The following is an 8,033-nucleotide window of genomic DNA, read 5'->3' on the forward strand; positions in this document are numbered from 1 at the left end:
TAGTTTTCAAGCTTCAAAAACTTCTACTTCTACTCCTTTCTTTAGCCTAACTGTGTTCAAGGCTGTTGCTCTAGTTCGCCGGGTTCGTTCGTTTGGGTGCTCAAACGTCGAACCGTAGCGCGTTTTATCCTGGGAAACCTAGGCCACGGCGCTCCTAGCACTTTTGGGAGGTGGCAAATAAGGTTTTAAGGAAAGAGTGGTCTCTTGACTCACGCTAAAAACCCGTACCCAAACACGAGCCATCATTTCCTTCTTTCGGTTTTGGATTATGCTTCTAAGCAAAAATCCTCCTTTTATGTTATAGTTTGGTTGGAATTATAATATGTGTATTATAAATTCCTTTTGGTTGATATATATTGGTATATCTTTTTCGTAGATATACATATATATATACATAACCGTTGGATCCGTTATATATATATATATATATATATATATATATATATATATATATATATATATATATATATATATATATATATATATATATATATATATATATATATATATATTTGTATGTGTATATATGTATTTCGGATAAATATCAAATAATATTTTATATACTTGTGTGTGTATATATAAATATTATTTTACGATATTAAAACGATTTTGGTTCATTATCTCCAACAATCTTAAAACCTTATTTGATTTTGATAATGAACAAGTCGGTGGATTCCAAGAGTATTGGATCCGTGAATGTTGCCGGAGGTGCACATTCAAATGGTCGGAACGGCAACGATGTTGCACATTCCGTGATGCCGGTTGATGGCAGCAACGTTGGAAATGATATTTCCATGGGAGTTGCAAAGACACACGACGGTGCTCCGGAGAACGTTGGTTCACGAACTGGTAGACCTGTGGCTCGTGGCACACAATTGGTACCTATTGTGTTGCCTAGTGGATCGACTAAAAGCCACGAAGGATCCTATGATGTTGTGATCACTACATGGTCTGAGGACTATTGTAGTGTGACCAATGACTTCAACCGTAATCGAAAGAAACTCAAGCGGAAGCTTAGCTTTCAAGAAGATTATGAGAAGAAGGAGAAATGCCACTATGAAGCGAACCATCATCCTGGTGAGAAGGTTGAGGATAATTTCGCTATGTTCAAAACATGTGGATGGTTAGACGAGTGAGGTCACAACCGGAGGTACCCCCGATGTGCGCTATGGACCACCCTTCGTGGAGTGGACGGTTGGAAAATGGAACAAGGCACACGGGTTGAAGGATTACTACGAAATAGGAATAATGGAAGTTAATTTCTAATGTAATTTTCCTATTTATTTATTTGGAATAAATGTTGTAGTATCCTTATGATACATTTTATTGTTGAATAAAATGAATTGTTCCATTTGTGGGTATTGAACTTTGTATATTTTGAAATATTCTTGTGTAATATTTTCAATATATAAAAGATTCAATACGGGTGCGTAATGCATCATGGAGCATTATGTGGAAAATGCTAAAATGGCGTAACGGCCGAAATTAAATGTAACAAGCGTGTTACATGTTGAAATCCCGCAACGAACTTCGGCTCAGGTTCATGTAGAACGATACGGATTTCAAGAATCAATTTGTCAAAAATTGAAATAACTATATAATCGTGAGCGTAACAGCTCAAGTGTTGAATATTTTAAATAATATTCTAAGAACGATTATATGAGTTTGATTCAACTAGTCGGAAATTTGGTTGATTTGTTCTTGTTAATTGTGTTATAATTAACTTGATCAAAATTCCAAATTATACTAGTATGAAATATGATTTGAGACAAATTGTTGGGACGTCAAATTAAGCTTGAGCTTAATGAGAAATGCTAATTATATTTGGCATTGTTGAAATGCTAATTGTGGTGCTTAATAGCATTGGACGTCCAAAATGTTGAATTAGCATTATGCAAGAGGCTAATTAAATTTAGCATTGCAAAAAGTGTTATGTGATTAACACGAAAGGAGGCTTGGCTAATTGTGTAATTAGCTAATAATCCTTGTGCTAGGTAGCACTGGAATTATAAATTTAAGCAACCGAATGTTGCTGTGAATTTATAATTTAAAGCAATAGAGATTGCTTGGGAATCGGCACGTTAGTTTGAGAGCAATGATTCGTGCTTGGAATAGCATGTTTCGTGCTTCATTACTAAGCACTGATTCGTGCTTCAATTTTTGGAAGCAATGATTCGGGTTTATGGCCTTTCGGTCAAAAACCGAATGGTTTCGTAAAGGCTAATCTGTTAGCTTCTACGAGATGTGTTAACGTGTAACACATGTTTATTCTTTATGAGAATAAAAGGGATAACCAAATTAATTGTGAATTAACGCGGTTACGAATGATCGATGTGGTGAACATGAAACACCGATTGGTGATTTCGGCGCAAGTGTTAGTGTCGTACTCGAGCGTACGGTACGGTATTCACCTCAATCGAACGTTGTTGCCGAACATAAATATCAAGACGTTGATAAGTTCGGGTCTACCTCAAAGTATGAGGGGTGAGATGATACTTTGGACAAGTAAATACCTTTTAAATAAGGTTGCCCACATGAAATTCTTACGAATTGTGGGTACGTAGGAAGTTTCCTACTAATGCCCGAAATGTGGGGGTGTCTTGCCAAAGGTGTGTATTGATTCTTAGTACACGAGTCCTAGGTCTTGAACGTACATAAGAACACGATAAATTGATTCAAGAAATTCATCGTTCTTGGAAGATGGTTTTTTGTGAAGGATCAATAAAGGACCTAGCACGTTGAAAGGAACTTTAGGCGTAGCTATGGTTGAAGGGTGTGAAAGAGAACCCGAGCTCAAAGCTAGACGTAGCAAGAGAGCTAGGATTGAAAAATCCTTTGGTCCAGATTTTCTGACGTACATGCTAGAATGTGACGCACATATCTAACTTGTTTACTAGAAAATAAATTGGACTTTCTGACAAGGTTGTTAGAAAATGAGCCTCGAACATATGTAGAAGTGGTGACTTCTACAGATGGACCAACCCGAGAGAGGCTATTGAGAGTGAAATAGATTCTATCTTAAAGAATCACACTTGGAACTGGTTGTTCTTCCTCCAGGTTGTAAAGCCTTTGGATCCTAAGTGGATCACTAGTCGGAAGATAAAACCGGTTGGTTATATTGAAGTAAAATGGCCAGGCTTGTAATTGTAGATTACATGCAACGCGAATGCCACGGTTACTTCGATATATATTCTCTTGTGATGAGAATGGAATCCATTAGAACGATACTTGCCAAAGTCGTTTAGCGAGACTTGGAAGTTCATCAAAATGGAAGTGTCGCTTTCTCAGTAGACATGGAACGACCTGAGGGTCTGTGGTTCCACGATGTGAAAAGAAAGTGTGTATTTGGTAATGTCATGGTATGATTCGGAACAATTGCCTTAGTGTTTGGCATGTGAGGTTTTGATCATGCATTGATGACCAACGAGTTTAGTATAAATAAAAGTGACTAGTGGGTCTACGTATTGCGTACGATAGACGGTGATATCACTGTTTGTTTATACACGATAAACTCAACGTGGGTAGTAACGATCAAATGATCAATTCTACCAAGAACATGTTAAATTCGAGATTTGACATGAGAGGTGTGAGTTTGGCAGATTTAATCTTCGAGATTAAAATCGTGAGAAGACCGTATGGTCTCGTGTTAGGCCAATCTCAGCGAGTTGATTGAATCCTTTCAAGGATAATAATCAAGTGGCTTGGACACCGTTAGATACTAACGTACAACTAGCCAATAATCATGGAGATTGTACTTCTCGTGGAGAACACATTCAGATTATTTGGTAGTTTAATTGTATCTAATGGGTTGTACTAGGCTGGATATTGCCTTAGCGGTTAACAAACTCGGTAGACATTTGAGTAACCCTAGTGATGCACACTAGAAGGCAATAGTGAGAGTTATGAGATACTTTAGGTATGCTCGTGACCTTGGACTGCACTACGTGTAGATATCTAGCTGTACTTGGAAAGTATAGCATGTTAACGGGATATCAAAGGATGATAAATCCATCAAAGGCTACGTCTTTACGTAGGCAAGTGCAGTCGGTTGGATGTAAATTCTCGAAATGATTTGTGATAGCTAAGATCCGACGGGATCAAAGCTGAGAGCCTTACACTCGTGTCGCGAGCGAGTAGGCCGAATGGCTATGCCATTATTTCGAGAATGCTCCTAGTGGTGAACTCGTACCTCCAATTTGTGTGCATTGCGATAGTCAAGCCAAAATTGGTTAAGTACAGAGTTAAATGTGGAATGGTAAGTCTAGACTTATAAGTCGTAGATATAATACCATTAAACAATTTCTCACAACGGGGGTTATCTCTATTGACTACGTGATGTCAAAAGATAACGTAGCGGCCGCTAACTCGCTAACCCGAGGGTAAGCAAATGGTTGTTGAGAAGTTGGAACGAGGAATGAGTCTAAAGCCCTTGGACTAAAAGTTCTATAGTGGATACCCAACCTAGCTGGCACCTAGGTTCAATGGGACAACTAAATTATGGAACGGAGCGTGTCACTGTGGGGGTCTCGGACTCCCTACCACTCCTCGTTAGAAACAGTGACTCCCGCACGAGGCTAGCATGTTGATGCTTTAATGATTCTTGAGTATGCGGGATACTCGAGAAAGAATCACCTATGTAAGAGAGAAGTGAGGGTCGCTTCAAAGGAGAATTGTTGGGCACAATTCTTTAGAAACTCTCGCAGAACCAGGAACGGTGACCCACGACCAAAATGGGCACACTGATGAGAACAGAGCATGGTTGGGAGGTTCCTGTGTGAGATATGTCATCGTCTACACAAACGGCAGTCGGTTCAAAGACATCGCGTTCTACCGAACAGCCAGTAGAGTAAACATTTCTTCACAAGGGAAGGTTCAAAGGGTATAGTGACTCCCTACCTATCCTATGCAGGGATCGACCGTTTGAACACAGTTGTTTCCGATTTCAAAATACCCCGAAAATCAATTTTTCATTCATGTGGGGGATTGTTGGAAAAATAGCATTAAAATGACATTTTAAGTGGCTATTTTGTGGTACAATTATCAGTGGGTTCCACTTCCGATTTGGGTCGGATCAAAGTGGATTCGGGTTCTTCGTAGTGAGACGAAGAGATTGATATATTGTACGCTCAAAACGGATAATGGGTGAATGAGATATTGATTCTCAAAGTAGACCCATTGAGTTGGAAAAATGAAGGGAAAAAGTGAGTTTTTGTCCCACATTGGTTTGGAAAGAGGATTTGACCCCCCTTTTATACAAGAGCTTTTTTAGAGCTTGTAGAATTGTATAGCATAGAGGCTCTCTTGCGGGCGGGCGGGGGTGCAAATCAAATTCCAACTAGAGATGTTCGGAAAGGCTTGATTCAAACCCGAGCTCGTGTGCGCCGGCACCTACGGGCACGAATGTTGTCCGGAAATTGGCTGGCCTTGCGGGCTAAGTTATGCCAACTTTCGGTATCATATTTTCCAACACAATAGCCACATGATTTCGGCCTCCCGAGGCCGAAACTAGATAGTTTTGGCCAGACCGAAACAGAACGCAGCAATGTTTCGGCCTTGGGCCGAAACTTGGCGAAGCTGAAAGTTTCGGCCTGGGGCCGAAACTTGATAGTTTCGGCCAGACCGAAACAGAACGCAGCAATGTTTCGGCCTTGGGCCGAAACTTGGCGAAGCTGAAAGTTTCGGCCTGGGGCCGAAATTTGGTGAGGCTGAAGGCCAACAGTCCATTAACTCCAGTTTTGAATTGTGAATTTAATTCCGTTAATGGGGGTTGCTGTTTCAGATGTTACACAACGTGTAATTAAGGCCATGATAAATGCTATTAAGTACTCCTCCCCTATATAAGAAGGGGTAGAAGGTAGAAGCTTTACACACTACGAACAAGTAAAAGAGCTCTACACGAAATTAGTTTTCAAGCTTCAAAAACTTCTACTTCTACTCCTTTCTTTAGCCTAACTGTGTTCAAGGCTGTTGCTCTAGTTCGCCGGGTTCGTTCGTTTGGGTGCTCAAACGTCGAACCGTAGCGCGTTTTATCCTGGGAAACCTAGGCCACGGCGCTCCTAGCACTTTTGGGAGGTGGCAAATAAGGTTTTAAGGAAAGAGTGGTCTCTTGACTCACGCTAAAAACCCGTACCCAAACACGAGCCATCATTTCCTTCTTTCGGTTTTGGATTATGCTTCTAAGCAAAAATCCTCCTTTTATGTTATAGTTTGGTTGGAATTATAATATGTGTATTATAAATTCCTTTTGATTGATATATATTGGTATATCTTTTTCGTAGATATACATATATATACATAACCGTTGGATCCGTTATATATATATATATATATATATATATATATATATATATATATATATATATATATATATATATATATATATATATATATATATATTTGTATGTGTATATATGTATTTCGGATAAATATCAAATAATATTTTATATACTTGTGTGTGTATATATAAATATTATTTTACGATATTAAAACGATTTTGGTTCATTATCTCCAACAATTTATAAAGTAATGTACAATTGTACCATTATAAAAATACATACAAAAAATATTAATATCATAACGACCTAAATCATACCAATAATGCAAAAGTATAATTGAAATATTAAGTTTTGTTCTGATCTAAATAATCAAAAGAAGATTAATTAAACGAAAAAAAAACTTAACCTAAATTTGTTTGTTTTTTTTTTTTTTTTAAATGCATAAAAATCAAATGATGATTTTTAAAGTTCTTGATTTATAATCTTTGATGCTTAACTTTGAATGTTATGTATTTAGCCGGACTAATTATTTGAACAAAGTTTATGTTAAATTTTATATTAGGTTAGAGAAGAAAATAATATAATAGAGGGTAAATCTAGAAAATTATTAAAAAAAAATACTAAAATTAAAATAATATGAACCATTCATTTTAAGAAACAATACTACTAACATTTTTTTTTGTTCCAGTTAAGGGGTTAACATTATTGGCTCTTATTAGAATTGTATTGTAGATAGATATATTGAATTATTAACAGTGAATTAAAAGTTTCCAATAGTTTTCAAAAAAAAAAGAAGTTTCGAATAACGTATTTTGTATGCATATATCATATTTTCATTTATTTATCTACTTATCAATTAATTGATTTCACGTGTATATTGTCCTGATAAAGATCATATCAATTGATTTATTTTGACATATGTTTTTATTTTTTTACTTATTAAATTTATCTCTGATCCTAGTGTTCATTTCTTGGTGTAGTATGCAATTAAGAGCAAAAAGAATTTTAGGACTAAATTGAGAAAAAAAATGACTATAGCCAAAGACTAAATTGGACATTAACTCTTTATTTAACACGTAAGAAAGTTGCATTCAAAAAAAAAAAAAAAAACACGTAAGAAAGTTGAAATCTAGTTGAGACAAAAATGTTTGAGAGAAAATATAAAAGTATGTGTCATTATTCATGTCTCCCAAATTTGTGGTAATCTAAGAGACATGAAGATTGAAGACACTTAGGAAAAAATGAATTCTATTTGAAACAAAAGTGTTTGGATTCCCATATGGGATGTTGTGAGTTCGAGTCTCAGTGGATGCGTTATTGACTCTATGTGCTTCAGTAGATTTAGAAAGTGGTTATAAACAGATACTACATTGTAATAGAGTCAGTAGCATTCCAAAAAGTGTTTGAGAAAAAATATTTGTGAAAAAAAAAAAGTAGTTGTCAAGTGTCAATGGAAGTTAGTATGACAGTATGTGTCATTGTTCATGCCTACCAAATTTGTCTTAATTGAATAGACGATGAAGATTGAAGATGCAAGGAAGGGAATTGAAAAGCAATCATCATCTCAACAAAAATGCAAAATAAGATAACATAGGTGCTAATTGTTGTAAAACCTTATGTGGACATTATTCTGTCTTTATATTTATGATAGGATTCTAAACACTGTAGGATTCCTAATACTGTAAGAGTTCTAAAGGTAGATAGATTATATATACCATTGTAATGTTGTACAGAGATATGATGATAATAATAAGAAGT

General features: G+C 36.4%; 1 long non-coding RNA gene across 1 annotated transcript; it reads left to right on the top strand.

Annotated features, from left to right (window-relative positions):
* Positions 1-1,175: 1,175 nt before the first annotated feature.
* On the top strand, positions 1,176-7,668 carry LOC109169197. The gene is made up of 3 exons (XR_002052189.1): positions 1,176-1,187; positions 4,879-4,884; positions 7,582-7,668. It is a non-coding gene; the product is annotated as an uncharacterized LOC109169197 (long non-coding RNA).
* Positions 7,669-8,033: the final 365 nt, after the last annotated feature.

The sequence above is a fragment of the Ipomoea nil genome, unplaced genomic scaffold, assembly GCF_001879475.1.
Source record: "Ipomoea nil cultivar Tokyo-kokei standard unplaced genomic scaffold, Asagao_1.1 scaffold3256, whole genome shotgun sequence".
NCBI classification, from domain to species: Eukaryota; Viridiplantae; Streptophyta; class Magnoliopsida; order Solanales; family Convolvulaceae; genus Ipomoea; species Ipomoea nil.